Here is a 19,256-nt window from a genome sequence, read left to right as displayed (position 1 = left end):
GGTTTCTCATATTCTAAGAAGGGTTTGTTAGGTCAGTCATACCCATCCTTAAACACTTTATTACATAATATAACTTCTGTGATCTTCAAAACATGTAATAGAATATCAAGAAGATCTACACAAAATGTACTCTGTATAGATCTAGAAGACAGATCTATAGATTCTTGAAAATAACTTTATTGTGCCTAGTGGGTATGTGAAAATAATAAGATTTATAATAGATGCTACACTGTTTCATCGGCACACTAAGGCAAGTTATTATGAACCAATGGTGTCTCAGGAATTGTTGGAAATGTTGTATAACATTTGAGATGTTATAGTTTATGAAATGTGGAAAGAAGATGGCTTAAAAAGGGCAAATACAAGCATTTGCCCCTGCAGCCTCTTTTGATGATGAAATTAAACATTTATTATAAATGAGTTCCTACAATGACAAAATGAGAGATATTTAAGGAAGATAAGTATTATAATAATTAATAAAGTTTTATACTTAAATGTTTGTGAAAGTTTACTTTTCTGAATTGTGCAAGAAACACTACACTCAACAGTTCTCATGATGTTGGTTAGAATCATAAGAAAATATCATCACTTATGATGATTTAGACAGATCAGCCCATATTCTTTTTGCCTTTCAGGAATGCTTGAAGTCTATAAGCCAAGGGAAGAAGAATTATGGCTTTAGTTGGTATTAATTCTGCAGTATGCTTATTCAGAGTTTCAGCTCTTACCCTGGAGAGGATAACATACAAATCTATAAAATATATACAAATCCACAATACCTAGAGTGAACCCTAGTTCTTCCTTTCCAAACTCAGATATTTCTTTCATATGTATAACCTTTCACATGTATGAATCATATGAAAAAGTATCCTTCCCTTCTGATTCACATTCAATTCATCAGTCCTTGAGCCATGCTTGACTTTTTCCTCTTTTGATTTTCTTGACCGATTTCTACCACCCACCCATGCACTTACAAAACAAATAATATGTGAATACATACTTTAAATAAGTGCTTTTGTGTTCATGTAAATGGGAAGACTTGCAAAAGTAAAAATCAACTCCCAATTAGAGAGGTAGAATTTATTTCTATGAGTGAGACTATTTCAGGACAATTCAGTGGGGGAAATATCTGTAAAACTTGCAGAATATTGGAACACATAAATAGAAGTGAAATAAAGAGATAGGCTGATATTTCTTAATGATGCAAATTTTCATTGATGCTGCACCATAATCCGAGATATCCCCTTGGGGATTGTCCTCAAGAAATGAAATTTCTCTGTAGCTATGAAAGTGAAAGTGAAGTCTCTCAGTCGTGCCCGACTCTTTGTGATCCCATGGACTGTAGCCTACCAGGCTCTTCTGTCCATGGGATTTTCCAGGCAAGAGTACTGGCGTGGGTTGCCATTTCCTTCTCCAGGAGATCTTCCCAACCCAGGGATTGAACCCAGGTCTCCCACACTGCAGGCAGATTCTTTACCAGCTGAGCCACAAGGGAAGCTCAAGAATACTGGAGTGGGTAGCCTATCCCTTCTCCAGGGGATCTTCCCAACCCAGGAATCGAACTGGGGTCTCCTGCATTGCAGGTGGATTCTTTACCAACTGAGCTATCAGGGAAGTCCAATAACTCAGCAGATGTTCCTACTCTTCTTTGTGGGAGATCCAACTCTACCATCTAACAGATGTAGGAACTTGGTCAATTTTCTTAACTCTTTGTGCCTCAGTTTCCTAATGCAAATAGGAGTTAACCCTACCTATCTCAGAGAATTGTGGTAAGGACTAAAGGTGTTAATGTACATGAAGCATTCAGCAGTGCCGGGACATATTTCTATTAACATAACTCAGGTTTTGTCTCTTTTTAAGTTAATTAATTTTTATACTTTTAAAAATTGGAGCATAATTACTTTACAAGCACGTTATGTTAATGTCTACTATATAACAACATGAATCAACTATATATATATATATATATGTGTATGTATATATATACACACACACAACAGATTCTTACTTCCTTTAAAAAAAAAAAAACTACAAACCAAACACAAAAGCATCCCAATGAGTTTCTGCCAATTAAAGGGACTCTTGCTCAGTGGTATTCTGACCTTCCCCATAGCACGTGTCTATCTTTTATTAAGATACATTAAGAATGGTATTAGGTTATTATTGTAACTTTTATACCTATATTCATAATTCTTATTGTTACAGAGGTAGATAGATTTATCATATTTAAATCAAAGCCATCTGTTCACCAGGAGAATCGTTTGTTAAATGTGTGCCTCTTCAGATATATTTGAGAAAATGAACAATGTAATAAAGGCAAAGAATTTCAGAGGATATTAAGGGTGCAGGTAGGAAAAAATAGCATTTAAATTGGAAATGCAAGTTCTTCATATTTGAAAGAATATCATTCATCCTACAAATAATCACCCTTATCATGATGAGAACACAACACTTAAGGCAACTCAGTCATTAATTTTTTCCTATACTGAAACAAAATCTAAATTTTAATTAGTTCCACTTTTTTGCACGTTATTCACCATGGATAAGCACACAGCACATCAACATAGCAGCTCTCCGATTATTTGAATATGAACATCAGGTCTCTGCTTCTCTAAGTAAAATTTCCTGGGAGCTTTCACAGCAGAGATGTTAGAAGTTTAACTGCAATCAGACCTGAGTTTTAATCTCAGATCAGTTATTTGCTAACTACTTGATCAGGTTACTAAAAACTCCCCATGCTTTTTATGTCTTCTTTCACTTAATAAGGTTGTTTCTGAGACTTAAATTTAAAAATAAAAGAAATTAGCATAACACTTGCAAATATTTAGTCAAAAGCTGTTATTTTAACTAAAGCATTTTCACATGGAATGATTTAAAGTCCCTTTACATATTTATAATCTTCCTTTAAAAATACTTAGTTTATTAATGATTTTTTTAAATTACACTTGCTAGAAGGACACATAAGGTGATAATTAAATAATTGCTTATCCTTTATTAAATAGCTTCTCAGTTGGACATCAGTGCTGACACTTTGGAGACTTGTATTCTATTTTGAAATCCAACATTCTAACAGAGATGAGGAACAGCTCAGAGGTGACTGAGTTTATTCTGCTGGGCATCCCGCACACAGAGGACCTAGAGACCATGTTCTTTGTCCTGTTTCTGTCCTTCTACATCCTCACCCTTATGGGGAACCTGCTCATCCTACCGGCGATTGTCTCCTCCGCTCGGCTGCACACTCCCATGTACTTCTTCCTGTGTAAACTGTCTGTGTGTGACATATTTTTTCCCTCTGTGAGTTCCCCCAAGATGCTCTTCTACCTCTCAGGGAACAGCCGAGCCATCTCCTACGCAGGCTGCGTGTCCCAGCTCTTCTTCTACCACTTCCTGGGTTGTACCAAGTGTTTCCTGTACACGGTAATGGCCTATGACCGCTTTGTTGCCATATGTTACCCTCTGCGCTACACAATAATCATGAGTCACAGAGCGTGTGCCATCCTGGCCATGGGCACCTCTTTTTTTTGGCTGTATTCAGGCCACCTTTCCAACTACGCTCACATTCCAATTGTCCTACTGTGGCCCCAATGAGGTGGACTATTACTTCTGCAATATCCCAGGGATGCTGAAGTGGGCTTGTGCAGACACCTCGGCCCTGGAGATGGTGGGGTTCATCAGTGTGGGTCTCATGCCCCTCAGCTGCTTCCTTCTCATCCTCACTTCCTACAGCTGCATCGTTTACTCCATTCTTCAAATCCAATCTACCGAAGGCCGACTGTGTGCCTTCTCCACCTGCAGCGCCCACCTCACTGCCATCCTCCTCTCCTTTATGCCAGTGGTTCTCATCTACTTCCAGCCCACCCCTAACCCCTGGCTTAATGCAACTGTTCAGGTCCTGAATAACGTTGTCACCCCCATGCTTACCTCCTTCATCTACAGCTTGAGAAATAAGGAAGTGAAATATTCTCTGAGGAAGGTGCTACAGCAGGTGGCCCTAATTCCTGAAAAGTGATAGAGGTGACTCCACATTGCTTGTGAGAGGAATTTGCACAGATATTATCTCTGTTCCCTTTTACTACAGATGAAGAAGCTAAGATTTGAAGATATGAAGTGAATTGCTCCAGGTCACATAACTAATAAATTACCCTACTCAGGAGGGATAATAGGATATCCTACTGCTTCCATTTGGCAATAAAAAACCTAGGCCTTCTGTCCCTCACTCTTTGTCTTCCTCTCCTCCTAATCCTCTACTGTTCCCTTCTCCCTTACCCTAGCACTTCCTCATCCTGGCTGACATGATTATATGATTAACCTCTCAAATGCCTGCATCAGATAAGCCCTCATTTGATGGTCTAGGGATTGTAGGAAAATGGGAAGGTTTCAACCATATGGCTTCCAGTGGTACTCTGTGACCTCTGAAATGAAAAGAAATTGTGTAAAGGAAAAAGACCTCTGGGTGAGACCTCAGGACCTTTGTCTCCTAATGACTAAATCATAGGTATCAATGTACTGTATAACCCACAAAGTCTGCCTATTGGTCTTCAACCTGAAAACAAGCCTTGACTGGGATTTGAAGCTGTAGATGAAAGAGAATGTGAAGAAGGTAGCCAGGGGGGAGTCTGTGAAGCGGTGACTAGCTCTATTGCCTTTCAGTATTCATAATTTTAGTTTGTCTCTATAATCCTAAGCACAAACAGCAGTCCATGCAAAATCTGAACTGCCATTGGTCTATGGTTTTGGATACTTTGCTTACCAGAAAACTGTAACTTTAGTACTGTCCCCTAACTTTCCTTTTTCTTTAGTCTAATGAGCTCAGCATGAGATATATGCTATTCAATCCAGGCAGAGATTTGAAGGATAGTGAAGGGGAAGATGAGAAGAGAAGAGGGTGATGGGAAGAGAAGAGAGTGATTGGTGATTGGAAGAGAAGGGGATAATGTGAAGAGAAAGGCATGATGGGAAGAGAAAGGGGTGATGGGAAGAGAAGAAGGAGAGGTAGAGGCAACTCAGCTCTGCTTTTTTTTATTTTCAGGATCAGAGTTCAGTCAGGGATTCTCCCACACTTGAACCAGTCACAACATTGTGTTTAAAAATTCATATCAGGGTGATGAGATGATTCATGTTTTTAAAGGGGAGAACATTTCTCCTGCTCATTTCTCTTAAACCCTGTGCCTTTTATTCTCTCTAACAGAAATGCTCCTTCCAGAGCCTTTAGCTTCTCAATTGTGCAGTGTTAGCTGCTCAATTGTGTCTGACTCTCTGTTACTCCCATGGACTGTACCCCGCCAGGCTCCTCTGTCCATGGAATTCTCCAGACAAGAATACTGGAATGGGTAGTCATTCCCTTCTGCAGGGGATCTTCCTGACCCAGGGATCGAACCTGAGTCTCCTACACCACTGGCAGATTCTTTACCATCTGAGCCATCAGGGAACCCACTAAAGACCCAGTTAAAATATTTTCTGTGTGAAACTTTCTTTATGCTAAGCAAGTCAGGTTCTCGTTTCCCTGTGTTTTAAATCAGACTTAACAAAAACATCCCTCCATCGTGCTAGGATAAGTTTTAGCAAAGCCATTTTTGACACTGAAAGTAAAGTAGATCCAGGGAAGGTAACGAGAAAACAAGAGTTAGTTGCGGACTGACTAAATAAAATCAACAGTTCATTGAAGAAATTCTGTTGAAGAAATTCTGAGCCCCAGATGAGTTTTTTATTTAGTTGAGGAAGCAGAACCTCAGTAACATATCTGTCAGTTATTTCTTTTATTTAGTTATATATTTTTTGGCTGCGCTGGGTCTTCGTTGCTGCACGGGTTTTTCTCTTGTTGTCATGAGTATGGCTTACTCTCCAGTTGGGATGTGTGGGCGTCTTGTGGTGACTTTTCTTCTTGTGGGCTTAGTTGCTCCATGGTATGTGGTATCTTCCTGGATTAGGGATCAAACCCATGCCTCCTGCATTGGCAGGTGGATTTTTAACACTGGATCACCAGGGAAGCCCCTGTCAGTTATTTCTAATCTATCAAGTATCTCGAGAGTCGAAAGGGCAGAAACATCTGGCTCTTGGGATGAAGCTGGAATGGTAGTCATAGCCCTTGTCCTCTAAAGTGTTTTTACCAAACAGAGGAAACTTGGCAGCAATCATGTTTTCTTCTCATTCAGTAATGATTTTTGGATACCACATTCCTACCTTGTTTTCCTAGATGAGATGGTTTGCTTTCATTGCCAACTGGAACTCTTCCCAGAGCTGGACTTCTCTCTTCTGTTTCAGGACTTTAAGGAAATAGAGTCCTGATTCTTTTCTCCAGACTCCATTGTTTTCCATTAATTTGACTCTGTGCCTTGATCATACTTAATTACATCTGTGGAGCAAAACTCTTCTAACTCTATTGCCACCTCTCATCTCAGGCATCCATTTGGAAGCTATCAGCTATCACTGTCATTGATTACCTAACTGTTATAAATGTCTTTGGTTGCTTAGTCCAAGGATTATCTAAAATACCAGCTCCAAACCAATAGATTACTCTTAGCCTTTCACTAAAGTTTCCTACCTACTTGTAGCCCTTGTTCTGGTTACAACAGAAATATTTAACACAGCTTGTTAAGTGAGGCATGTTAAACTCTAAAAGTACAATGTGAGGCAGAATTATATCATGACTCAGTATTAAAACCAGTTTTGTAAAGAAAAAGAACAAAATAAGTTGCATTGTTTAGTTTCTGACTATGTGCCAAGAAGTTCTCTTTTAAAATTCCATATAACATTATTAACTGTTTATATTAACACCTCAGAATGTGTATTATCATTCACATTTTTCCAGATGTGGGAACTGAACTCCAGAATGGGTAAATAACATCCCTAAAATCATATTGAATCAGAGGAACTGTAACTGGAGGTGTGCATGTGTTTTTAATAGCTCAGACATCTCCTACTCTTTGTGACCCCATGGTCTGTAAGAATACTGGAGTGGGGTGCCATTTCCCTCTACAGGTAATCTTCCCAACCCAGGGACTGAACCCAGTTCTCCAGCATTGCAAGAAGATTCTTTAATGTCTGAGCCACCAGGGAAAGTAGGATATATTTTACTGCAAAAGCAAGATATTTTGTGAATTATATATGAAATACTAGTGTATAAGTAAAATCATGATGAAACAGAAAGAAGTATGTAAACTTTGTCTATGATTTTTAATTTGTGTAGTTCTGTGAGAACAAGCTACTTGAGAGTTTTCAAAGTGAGTAGACAACATAGATATCAAAATAAAATACAGAGTTACTTGCCATTTACATCAAGGACCTAGTGTATATATATATATAGATATAGATATATACAATAAAATACATATACAATATTTAACAATTTGATAATTTTAAAAACAAGTAACATTTTCAAGTACTTACCATCTACCAGGCCATAAATTAAATCAGTCATGTCCGACTCTGTGATCCCATGGAGTGCAGCATGCCAGGCTTCCCAATTCATCACCAGCTCCTGGAGATTTCTCAAACTCATGTCAATCAAGTTGGTGATGCCATCCAACTATCTCATCCTCTGTAATCCCATTCTCCTCCTGCTTTCAATCTTTCCCAGCATCAGGGCCTTTTCAAATGAATCAGTTCTTCGCATCAGGTGGCCGAATTATTGGAGCTTCAGCTTCAACATCAGTCCTTCCAATGAATATGCAAGACTAATTTCCTTTAGGATTCACTGGTTAGATCTCCTTGCAGTCCAAGGGACTTTCAAGAGTCCTCTCCAACAACACATTTCAAAAGCATCAATAATTTTGCATTCAGCTTTCTTTATTGTTCAACTCTTATATCCACACATGACTCCTGGAAAAACCATAGCTTTGACTGTACAGACCTTTGTTGTACATATATTAAACAATCCAGTTTTTTTTATTAAATATATTAATTTTAGTAATATTAAATATATTTAATACATTAAATACTCCACTCTATTTTTCTCTTTTAGTTCTTACAAATACTTTGTAGAGTGACAATTGTTACTATTCAACATTTAAATGGTTAGGGAATCAATATTTAAGGCAGTAGTTTTAAGAAAGAATTTAGTGCTCAAAATTAGGAAGTGTAAAACTAGTTATCATACACAGGTATGTCTAATAATAATGTTGACAACATTCTGTAGTGTTCCTTACATGATAATGGATTTTAAATAAGCTGCATAAGAAATATATCACCTTCCTTTTCTACTGTTTCTTTGAATATTAAAGGAGGTCAGGAGAGAACAAGATGGCAGAGGAGTAGGTGGATGTGGAGTACATCACTCTCCATGGATACATCAGCAATACACCTTCAGACACAGAAGTTCATGCAAAACACCATCTGAGAGTGGACAGGAGTACCTGACCAGCTGACAAATATATATAGAACCATGCAAAACTCAGTAGAATGAAGGAACTAGGGGGAAAAACAGGAGTATTAATACAACTCCAGGGCAACATCAGGAGCAAACCCCAGTGGATGACCCACATGCACAGGTGGAAATAAAACCACAATTGAAACCCATGGGCAGTGTGGCTAATGAAGATGACCCAGAACCTTCCCACCAGCAGTATAAGCTACAGATTAAATCCACATGATCAACTAGGCAGACTCCATGTGTGTCTGTATATAGACACACACACACACACACACACACACACACACACACACACATATATATGTATATATAAAAGGACATTGAGAGGTCCCACAAAAGAAAACTCACTAGTTTTGATAATTGCGGACATTGGAGGCAAGAACACACAGGAGTAGGACCAGATTAGAATCTGAGCTGCCCCGACAGCAGGTCCAGAGTTCAGTACAGTGTTGGAGGGCATCCTAGGAAGGTGAGGTAGTCTGTGACTCCCAGCAAGGGAAAGGACCCTGACAGCAGTAACTCAAGAAAAACATTATGCTTATGTAGTTTTGTAGATTCCTTTGGCTTTTTTCTCTATTTTCCCCCTCTCTGTTGTAGTTGTTTATTTTATTGGCACTATGAAATCCAATTACACTTTTGAGCTTTTTTTTTTTCTTTTTTTCTCAGTCACATTTTATATTGTTGCTACAAACCTCCACCTCTACATTGGGCTTTGTGTTCTGTGAAATTTAACTTTTTTTTCTTTTCTCTTTTTTAATTTTAATTTTTAATTTTTTAAACCTAATTTTATTTTTTCTGCATTTATACATTTGTTTGCTTTTCCGACTGTTCTTTTCCCCTTGCAGTTAATCTTTACTGTATATAAATCTTCTTTATTTGCCTCTATTTAACTTTGCATATCTATTCTTTCTTTCCTATCCTCTCAACATATTTGTTAGTTTTATTTTCATTGCTTTATTCTCCAATTGGCACCTTGCTTTGGTTTTGTTTTCCAGTTTATGCTTTAGTTAGGTTTGTTCTGGTAGATATAATTTTTGGTTTCCTTTGTTTACTGTGTCAATCTATTGTACTTTATTTTTGTTGGACTGTTTTGTATTTGCTTAAGGGTGTTTTTGTATATGTGTATATTCAGTCACACTTTTTATTGTTGTTATAAACAACTGCCTCTACATTGGGCTTGTGCAGCTCTGTGAAGTTTTCTTTTTTTTCTTTTTTTTTTTCTTTCCTCTTCCTTTTTTTCTTTTCTCTTATTTATAATTTGAATTTTTAATTTTTTAAGACCATAATAATTTTTCTACATTTATTCCTTTGTTTGCCTTTCCTACTGTTTTTCCCCTTGCAGTTAATCTTTAATGTGTATAAATCTTCTTCGTCTACCTGTATTTAACTTTGCATATCTATTTTTTCTTTCTTTCCTTTCTTATCAACATATCTGTTAGTTTTGTTTTCATTGCTTTATTCCCCACTTGGCACTTTGCTTTACTTTTGTTTTCTAGTTTTTGATTTAGTTAGTTTGTTTGTAACTGATAAATATACTTTTTTATTTCCTTTGTTCGCCAGGTCAATCTAATGTACTTTTTTTGAACTGTTTTGACTTTGCTCATGGGTGTATATGTCTATGTGTATATTCCAGTATTTTAATTATTATTTGTCTACTTTTGTAACTTCCATTTTTCTGTGGTTCATCTTTGATTTCTCCTTTTTGGGTATTTGCTTTAATCTCACTTAATGCCATAATAAACCACTTGTGAAATCTTTGTTCCTGACCAGAGATCAAGCCCTGAGCCTTTGGAGTGGGAACACTGACTCCAAGATCCGAAACTACCAGAGAACTAACCCTAGGGAGAATCAAATAGTGAGAACTCACACAAAGGAAACCACTTGAATACAAGACCCGGCATCACCCAACCAGCAAAATACTGGTTTTGCCCATCAGAGGAAAAACAAACAAAAAACAAAACAAGCAAACAAACAAACAAACAAAAACTTTATCACAAATCTCACTCTATACTAAGCTTACACAAACCACTGGACGAGGCTTAGAAGGGCAGAAACCAAAAGGAAGAAAAAATTCAACCTTGAAGACTGGGAAAAGGAGACATCAAACACAGTAAATTTTAAAAAATAATAAATAATGTAGGCAGAGAAAGACTACACAAATGAAAGAACAAATTAAAAACACTGAAGTACAAATAAATGAAGAGGAAATAGGCAAATACCTGAAAAATAATTCAGAATAATGATAGTAAAGATGATCAAAAACATGAAAACAAAACAGAAAATATGCAAGATCAATTAACAAAGACCTAGAGTAATTACAGAATAAACATATAGAGACAAACAACACAATTTCTGAAATAAAAAATATTCTCAGTTCAGGTCAGTTCGTCGCTGAGTCGGGTCTGACTCTTTGTGACCCCATGAATTGCAGCATGTCAGGCCTCCCTGCCCATCACCAACTCCCAGAGTTTACTCAAACTCATGTCCATCAAGTCAGTGATGCCATCTAACCATTTCATCCTCTGTCATCCCTTTCTCCTGCCCCCAATCCCTCCCAGCATCAGGATCTTTTCCAGTGAGTCAAATCTTCGCATCAGGTGGCCAAAGTATTGGAGTTTCAGCTTCAGCATCAGTCCTTCCAATGAACACCCAGGACTGATCTCCTTTAGGATGGACTGGTTGGATCTCCTTGCAGTCCAAGGGACTCGCAAGAGTCTTCTCAACACCACAGTTCAAACGCATCAATTCTTCGGCACTCAGCTTTCTTCACAGTCCAACTCTCACATCCATACATGACCACTGGAAAAACCATAGCCTTGACTAGATGGACCTTTATTGGCAAAGTAATGTCTCTGCTTTATAATATGCTATCTAGGTTGGTCATAACTTTCCTTCCAAGGAGTAAGTGTCTTTTAATTTCATGGCCGCAATCACCATCTGCAGTGATTTTGGAGCCTAAAAAAATAAACTCTGGCACTGTTTCCACTGTTTCCCCATCTATTTCCCATGAAGTGATGAGACCAGATGCCATGACCTTAGTTTTCTGAATTTTGAGCTTTAAGCCAACTTTTTCACTCTCCTCTTTCACTTTCATCAAGAGGCTTTTTATTTCATCTTCACTTTCTGCCATAGGGGTGGTGTCATCTGCATATCTGAGGTTATTGATATTTCTCCCAGCAATCTTGATTCCAGCTTGGGCTTCTTCCAGTCCAGCTTTTCTTATGATGTACTCTGCATATAAGTTAAATAAACAGGGTGACAATATACAGCCTTGACAGACTCCTTTTCCTATTTGGAACCAGTCTGTTGTTCCATGTCCAGTTCTAACTGTTGCTTCCTGACCTGCATACAGGTTTCTCAAGAGGCAGGTCAGGTGGTCTGGTATTCCCATCTCTTTCAGAATTTTCCACAGTTTATTGTGATCCATACAGTCAAAGGCTTTGGCATAGTCAATAAAGCAGAAATATGTCAGGAAGCATTTAACAAGAGGCTTTCTGTGTGCTGTTTTGGATCTGTCAGGAACCCTCTGGCCCTTAATTCCTGAATATTCAGGAATTAAGAGGAGGGGCACGCCTTTCCCGGGGCTGAGGAATCCAGGCATTTCTCATTACGGTGATAAGTACCCTCTCCCTTTTGAAGAGCCGTAAGGTAAAAGGTGATTGTTTGCAACTCTCTCTTTGATAGGGGTCTTCTTATGTTTTGTAAGTCTGGAATTTTAATCTTTATCTTTGCTGAGAATAACCACCTTGTAAGACAGTATATAGGCACACACCATGTTGATTAAAACACCTTTGCTCCATCAGAGCTTGGGTCCCTGTGTCTTTCTTTCTCTCTCTCTCTATTTCTGGCTAATTCCTTGGAGCGCGGAGGCCCGCTGAGCTCACTTTCTTGCCCGGGCTTCTAAGACCCTCTGGAGAAGGCTCACTGTGCCTTCACCCACTCGAGAGGGCGCCTGGTGCCTACGCGCAGCAGCACGAGCCCTAAGAATAGGACTCCATTGGCTTTCCGCATAAACCAGAGGATAGCAGCCTCTTTCTTTATATTACTTTCTTATTGTCGACTCCGGACCACCAGGTTCCGGTCCATTAAAGGACCAACAGAAATATATGTTGTTCTGGAACTCTCGTGCCTTTTCAATGATCCATCAGATGTTGGCAATTTGATCTCTGGTTCCTCTGCTTTTTCTGAAACCAGCTTGAACATCTGGAAGTTCACGGTTCACATATTGCTGAAGCCTGGCTTGGAGAATTTTGAGCATTATTTTACTAGCGTGTGAGATGAGTGCAATTGTGTGGTAGTTTGAGCATTCTTTGGCATTGCCTTTCTTTGGGACTGAAATGAAAACTGACTTTTTCCAGTCCTGTGGCCACTGCTGAGTCTTCCAAATTTGCTGGCATATTGAGTGCAGCACTTTCATGGCATCATCTTTCATGATTTGAAATAGCTCAACTGGAATTCCATCACCTCCACTAGCTTTGTTCATAGTGATGCTTCCTAAGGCCCACTTGACTTCATATTCCAGGATGTCTGGATCTAGGTGAGTGATCACACCATCGTGAGTATCTGGGTCGTGAAGATCATTTTTATACAGTTCTTCTGTGTATTCTTGCCACCTCTTCTTAATATCTTCTGCTTCTGTTAGGTCCATACCATTTCTGTCCTTTATCGAACCCATCTTTACATGAAATGTTCCCTTGGTATCTATAATTTTCTTGAAGAGATCTCTAGTCTTTCCCATTCTGTTGTTTTCCTCTATTTCTTTGCATTGATCACTGAGGAAGGCTTTCTTATCTCTCCTGGCTATTCTTTGGAACTCTGCATTCAAATGGGAATATCTTTTCTTTTCTCCTTAGCTTTTTGCTTCTCTTCTTTTCACAGCTATTTGTAAGGCTTTCTCAGACAATCATTTTGCCTTTTTGCATTTCTTATCCATGGGGATGGTCTTGATTCCTGTCTCCTGTACAATGTCACAAACCTCTGCCCATAGTTCATCAGGCTCTCTGTCTATCAGATCTAGTCCCTTAAATCTATTTCTCACTTCCACTGTAAAATCATAAGGGATTTGATTTAGGTCATACCTGAATGGCTTAGTGGTTTTCCCTACTTTCTTCAATTTAAGTCTGAATTTGGCAATAAGGAGTTCATGATCTGAGCCACAATCAGCTCCCTGTCTTGTTTTTTGTGGAGTGTATAGAACTCCATCTTTGGCTGCAGAAATATAATCAATCTGATTTTGGTGTTGACCATCTGCTGATGTCCATGTGTAGAGTCTTCTGTGTTGTTGGAAGAGGGTGTTTTTATATAATGGTATAATATTCAGTAATTTAGATATAATACAGTATATTTACATCATCATTTTAGAAGTGTTTATTTTTTTCTAGGATTTATTTTAAAAATTTTGCAACTGATAAATACATAGTAATGTCTTTTTGAAAATACACATACATACAACTTTAGTGTTTTGTTTCTATAAAATAATTTCCCCAAAGAGATGTTTATGAGTCAGAGTTTGCAATTATTTTTCTTTATATAAGTGGTACAATCATGATTTCTAAAAAGTACTGTAACATATATATTTTTGGTAGCAATATACAACTGCTTTCTCTTATGCATCCCAACTTGAAATATAAGTTTTGGCCAGTATTTTGTGTCTTACACAATAGAGCAATATTACATAATTTGCCTGTTTTTATCTTGTAATGAATGTAGACACATGTCCATATGTTTTTGGCCATTTTCATTTGTTCTTAAATTGCTTATTGTGTCATCACTTTCTAATTTGTACAACATCTTTTTCTATCATAGAAATTAAAGTTTCTACCCTATGACATTTTTTTCAACTCTGTGCTTATGTATTGATTTTATTTATGTATGTTTTTAAATTTTTTAAATATTTAAATAAAATAATATGTTTGGCTTTTAAAATTTATAGCTTCTAGATTTGTGATCTTGGTTAAAAAGTTTTCTATAAATGAAAATTGATTGAAACCTTGAAAAGAAAATGAAATTCCATGGGTATTAAATCCATTTCACATCTGCTTGTCTTAAGGACATGTCCTCAAGACATGCAGATGTGAAATGAATTTATATGAGGATTTATATGAGGTTTGGATCTGGCTATTTGCATAAAATCATCACTTATCCTCTTGTTTTCTAGTTGGTAGTTGAAACTACCAACACTACAGACCAGTATAGTGAGAAAATTTTTCTATAGCAAGAAAATAAAATTCAAAAACTTCAATGAGAGCTACAACCATGATGATATTGTCCCTGAAATATAGTAGATTCCAGGTTCACTAATATAGTAAGTTCACTAAATTCTCACAGAAGATCTGTCTAAAAATATTACCCTATTGACTTCCCTCCCCAATTTGAGGCCATAAATCTTTCTTCAAGGGTCAAGAAAAATGTAATCTTGAATGAAGTGAGAGCAAGCCAAAGTCTGCTGAGAGGCAAAGGATGTGACTATTTCCATAGAAAAACTCTGGAAAGAGCCCAAGCTTGATGTCAAATGGTTATTGGTGGGAAATTTCTGGGAGGAGTTTGAAATGGGCTCAGGCTGATGTTCACTATTCTTTACTGGACAGCAAAGCAGGATTGTGCTTGCTTAAAAGGCAGGACAGAAAGATGACTCTCTTGAAAGGCTTTGCTGCCACTTCTTCAAGGGGACTATAGTAGACTTCCTACTAAAGCCTCTGAGGACATGCTTTAGTTTTGTTAGGTCATCTGCAATGCCTACAGCAGGCAGTCTACTCTATATAGAAAGGATGCCCAGACACGTAACTATGCTTTTTCTTCTGCACTGACTGCAAATCACTTCCAAGCACTTTCTGTATATTATCTTATTTAATTTTTTGAAAACCTTTGAAATAGAAGGTTTTATTTTCATCTCTGTTTTACAGATGACGAAACTGAAGCACAGATAATTTAAGAGTAGAGTCAGAATTTGAACCTAGAGAGTCTAGTGCCAGAGCTCCTGTCCTTTTCCACCAAGTTCTTCTGCTTTTACTTAAATGATGGCTTAATATCTACTATTGACATTTCTTGCCTTCTAACTCATTACAAAATAAGAGACTGAGAGACTATAAGGAAATTTGGGCATTATGTGATGTTATAGAATGGTTCAGATTTCAAAACATTTCAAAGAAAGATCAGACCTAGATGATGAGCAACAACCAGGGTGAGGGCTCATACAGTGTGAGCAGCTGGTGACACAGTACTTCCTGAATCCTTTAAAACAGGCCTGTTAGAGATCCAACACACACTTCCTGACCTCAGAATTTAACCCAGTGCTGACTGTGGCTTGAAGGAAGTACAGAAAAGAAAAGAAAAAAAAAAAAAAAACTGCATTTTCAGTGTGTGAGGTCTTTTATCTAATAGGTTATTAAAAGCACACAAATTAAAGAACATACATCAAAGAACACTTACACGGAGGCATACTGAGGCACCCCATATGTTCATATCTGAGAGCAGTATTACTCACACAATGCTCATGATTTTCTGTGAAGGAAAAGAGCAACAACAACAAAAACAAATAGATGTTCTTCCATTTCCAAGGAAGTACTCATTTCTCTTGGAAATCTACAGTGAACATTTGTGCCTGAAAGGCTTTAAATAGTCCAACTAGAAAGAAACCTATTCAACTTTATGAACCCAGTACTTCTTATATGTCTTTGATAAGAAAAACATTAAATGAGCTTGAAAAAGAAGAAGGAACTTATAGCTTACTCAACAAACCAATGAAAAAGTGTTGATGTCAAAGGAAGCTTATTTTAAGGACTGACTTCACCACAGCACAGTTTACAACTTTGGGCAAGTCATTTAGTGTAAGCCTCAGTGTTCTAACCTGTGAAGTTGAGATGATAAACCGGCTTCAAAGATTTGTTGTGACAAATTTTTTAAAAATGAATTTAAAGGTTCATTACCTTAAAAGGTAATGAAAATTTTATGTTTTTAAAATATTATTGATATATAAGGAACACAAGGAGGCAATGGGGGAAGGATTGGGAGATTGGGATTGACATTATACACATTATTGATACTATTAATATGTATAAAATAGGTAACTAATAAGAATCTACAACTCTCCGACATAAATCAAAGCAAGATCCTCTATGACCCACCTCCCAGAATATTGGAAATAAAAGCAAAACTAAACAAATGGGACCTAATGAAACTTAAAAGCTTTTGCACTACAAAGGAAACTATAAGTAAGGTGAAAAGACAGCCCTCAGATTGGGAGAAAATAATAGCAAATGAAGAAACAGACAAAGGATTAATCTCAAAAATATACAAGCAACTCCTGCAGCTCAATTCCAGAAAAATAAATGACCCAATCAAAAAATGGGCCAAAGAACTAAACAGACATTTCTCCAAAGAAGACATACAGATGGCTAACAAACACATGAAAAGATGCTCAACATCACTCATTATTAGAGAAATGCAAATCAAAACCACAATGAGGTACCATTACACGCCAGTCAGGATGGCTGCTATCCAAAAGTCTACAAGCAATAAATGCTGGAGAGGGTGTGGAGAAAAGGGAACCCTCTTACACTGTTGGTGGGAATGCAAACTAGTACAGCCGCTATGGAAAACAGTGTGGAGATTTCTTAAAAACCTGGAAATAGAACTGCCATATGACCCAGCAATCCCACTTCTGGGCATACACACTGAGGAAACCAGATCTGAAAGAGACACTTGCACCCCACTGTTCATCGCAGCACTGTTTATAATAGCCAGGACATGGAAGCAACCTAGATGCCCATCAGCAGATGAATGGATAAGGAAGCTGTGGTACATATACACCATGGAATATTACTCAGCCATTAAAAAGAATTCATTTGAACCAGTCCTAATGAGATGGATGAAGCTGGAGCCCATTATACAGAGTGAAGTAAGCCAGAAAGATAAAGAACATTACAGCATACTGACACATGTATATGGAATTTAGAAAGGTGATAACGATAACCCTATATGCAGAACAGCAAAAGAGACACAGAAATACAGAACAGACTTTTGAACTTTGTGGGAGAATGTGAGGGTGGGATATTTCAAAAGAACAGCATGTATGCTATCTATGGTGAAACAGATCACCAGCCCAGGTGGGATGCACGAGACAAGTGCTCCGGCCTGGTGCACTGGGAAGACCCAGAGGAATCGGGTGGAGAGGGAGGTGGGAGGGGGGATCGGGATTGGGAATACATGTAAATCCATGGCTGATTCATATCAATGTATGACAAAACCCACTGGAAAAAAAAAATAAAAATAAAATAAAATAAAAAAAAAAGAATCTACTGTGTAGCTCAGGGAACTCTACTCAGTGCTCTGTAGTGACCTAAATGGGAAAGAAATTTAAAAAAAAAAAAAAAAGGATAGTATAGTAGGAACTAACACAACATTATAGTCACTATGGTAAGTGTAAGTGTTAGTCGCTCAGTCGTGCTGAACTCTTTGCGACCCCATGTACTTCAGGCCACCAGGTTCCTGTATCCACGAGATTTTCCAGGCAAGGATACTGGAGTGGGTTGCCATTTCCTTTTCCAGGGGATCTTCCCGACTCAGGGATCAAACCTGGGTCTCCCGAACTGCAGGCAGATTCTTTCCCGACTGAGCTACAAAGGAGTCACAAAGTCACTATACCCCAATATACATTTTTTTTTCAAAATGAACACAATACAGGGAGATGGATATACATTACCTTTATAGGAAGAAAAAACAGATGTGTGTTTCTTATTCATTCTAGATTTTTCATCTTGGTGTGAGCAATAAAATTATTTTAAATGTTTGAGGGGCTTAGGTTTTTAAACATTTGTGTCTCCAGATTTGTATATTTTGAGAGGCATTGGAAGTATTGAGCATTATCGGCATTGAAGGCTCTTTATCCCAAAGGGTGTACCTTTGGCAAGTGCTTCTGAGGCCAAGAGGAAACAAGCAGGGCTAAGGAGGTGAAAGGACTCTTCCTCTATCTCCTACTGACCTGGGAACCATGTTTCAAGATAAATGAGAAGTAGGAGTTTTTTATCTAATATTCTTCCCAATAATTTAATATGTTACCTGGGTTTGTATCTACAGATTTATTTTTTATCTTGCGGAGACTTATGTAGGCTGGAGTACAAGAAGGACAAGTAATAAATACATTGACTAGAAGCACTCCAGGGAAGTGAACGCTCAGAGCCATATGGAAATCCCATTGATGCTTTCTGCACCGGAGGTAAGTGAACTCACATTGGAAACACTCCTGCAAGAGGTTGTACCCAAATTAGGAAGAAGTGACAAGATGAGATTAATAAGAGAGGAGAAGGGTGGACATAACCAAGTGGAAAGAACAATAGGACAAGTCTCCTCCTGGATAAAGCACAAACATTGCACAAGGTTAGCAGCATTGCTAATCACCAACCATCCTCTATTAGATTGGGTACAATTGCTATGAATAAAACTGGACACTTACCCTGACACTGATCAGAGACTGAAGTTCTTAGGAACTGCTTACTTTGCTGAGGAAACAGGTTCTTGTAATCAAGAAAACAAATCCTTTTCGACTGGCTCATGTGCACATTTATACATCAGTGATTGAATTATTTGATGGGCTAAAGGTAAAACATCAAAATTGATCTAATAGTGCAAACTCTGGCAAAAAAAAAAAAAAAATTATGATATTCAGTTTCCTAGTCTTAAAAAGCATGTTATTCAACTTTTATTTGTGGCTTGTTAAACTTAGGGAATCAGTGGCTGACTTTATTTTTCTGGGCACCAAAATCACTGCAGACAGTGATTGCAGCCATGAAATTAAAAGACTCCTTTTAATTAAAAGACTCCTTGGAAGGAAAGTTATGACCAATCTAGAAAGCATATTAAAAAGCAGAGACATTACTTTGTGAACAAGGTA

At 37.8% G+C, this 19,256-nt stretch overlaps 1 pseudogene; it reads left to right on the top strand.

Annotated features, from left to right (window-relative positions):
• The first annotated feature begins 3,075 nt into the window (after positions 1-3,075).
• Positions 3,076-4,009, top strand: LOC133066688 (olfactory receptor 10D1B-like; annotated as a pseudogene).
• The last annotated feature ends 15,247 nt before the right edge of the window (positions 4,010-19,256 follow it).

The sequence above is a fragment of the Dama dama genome, chromosome 2 (genome assembly GCF_033118175.1).
Source record: "Dama dama isolate Ldn47 chromosome 2, ASM3311817v1, whole genome shotgun sequence".
NCBI lineage: Eukaryota > Metazoa > Chordata > Mammalia > Artiodactyla > Cervidae > Dama > Dama dama.
This window is presented reverse-complemented; position numbering and strand designations above follow the sequence as displayed.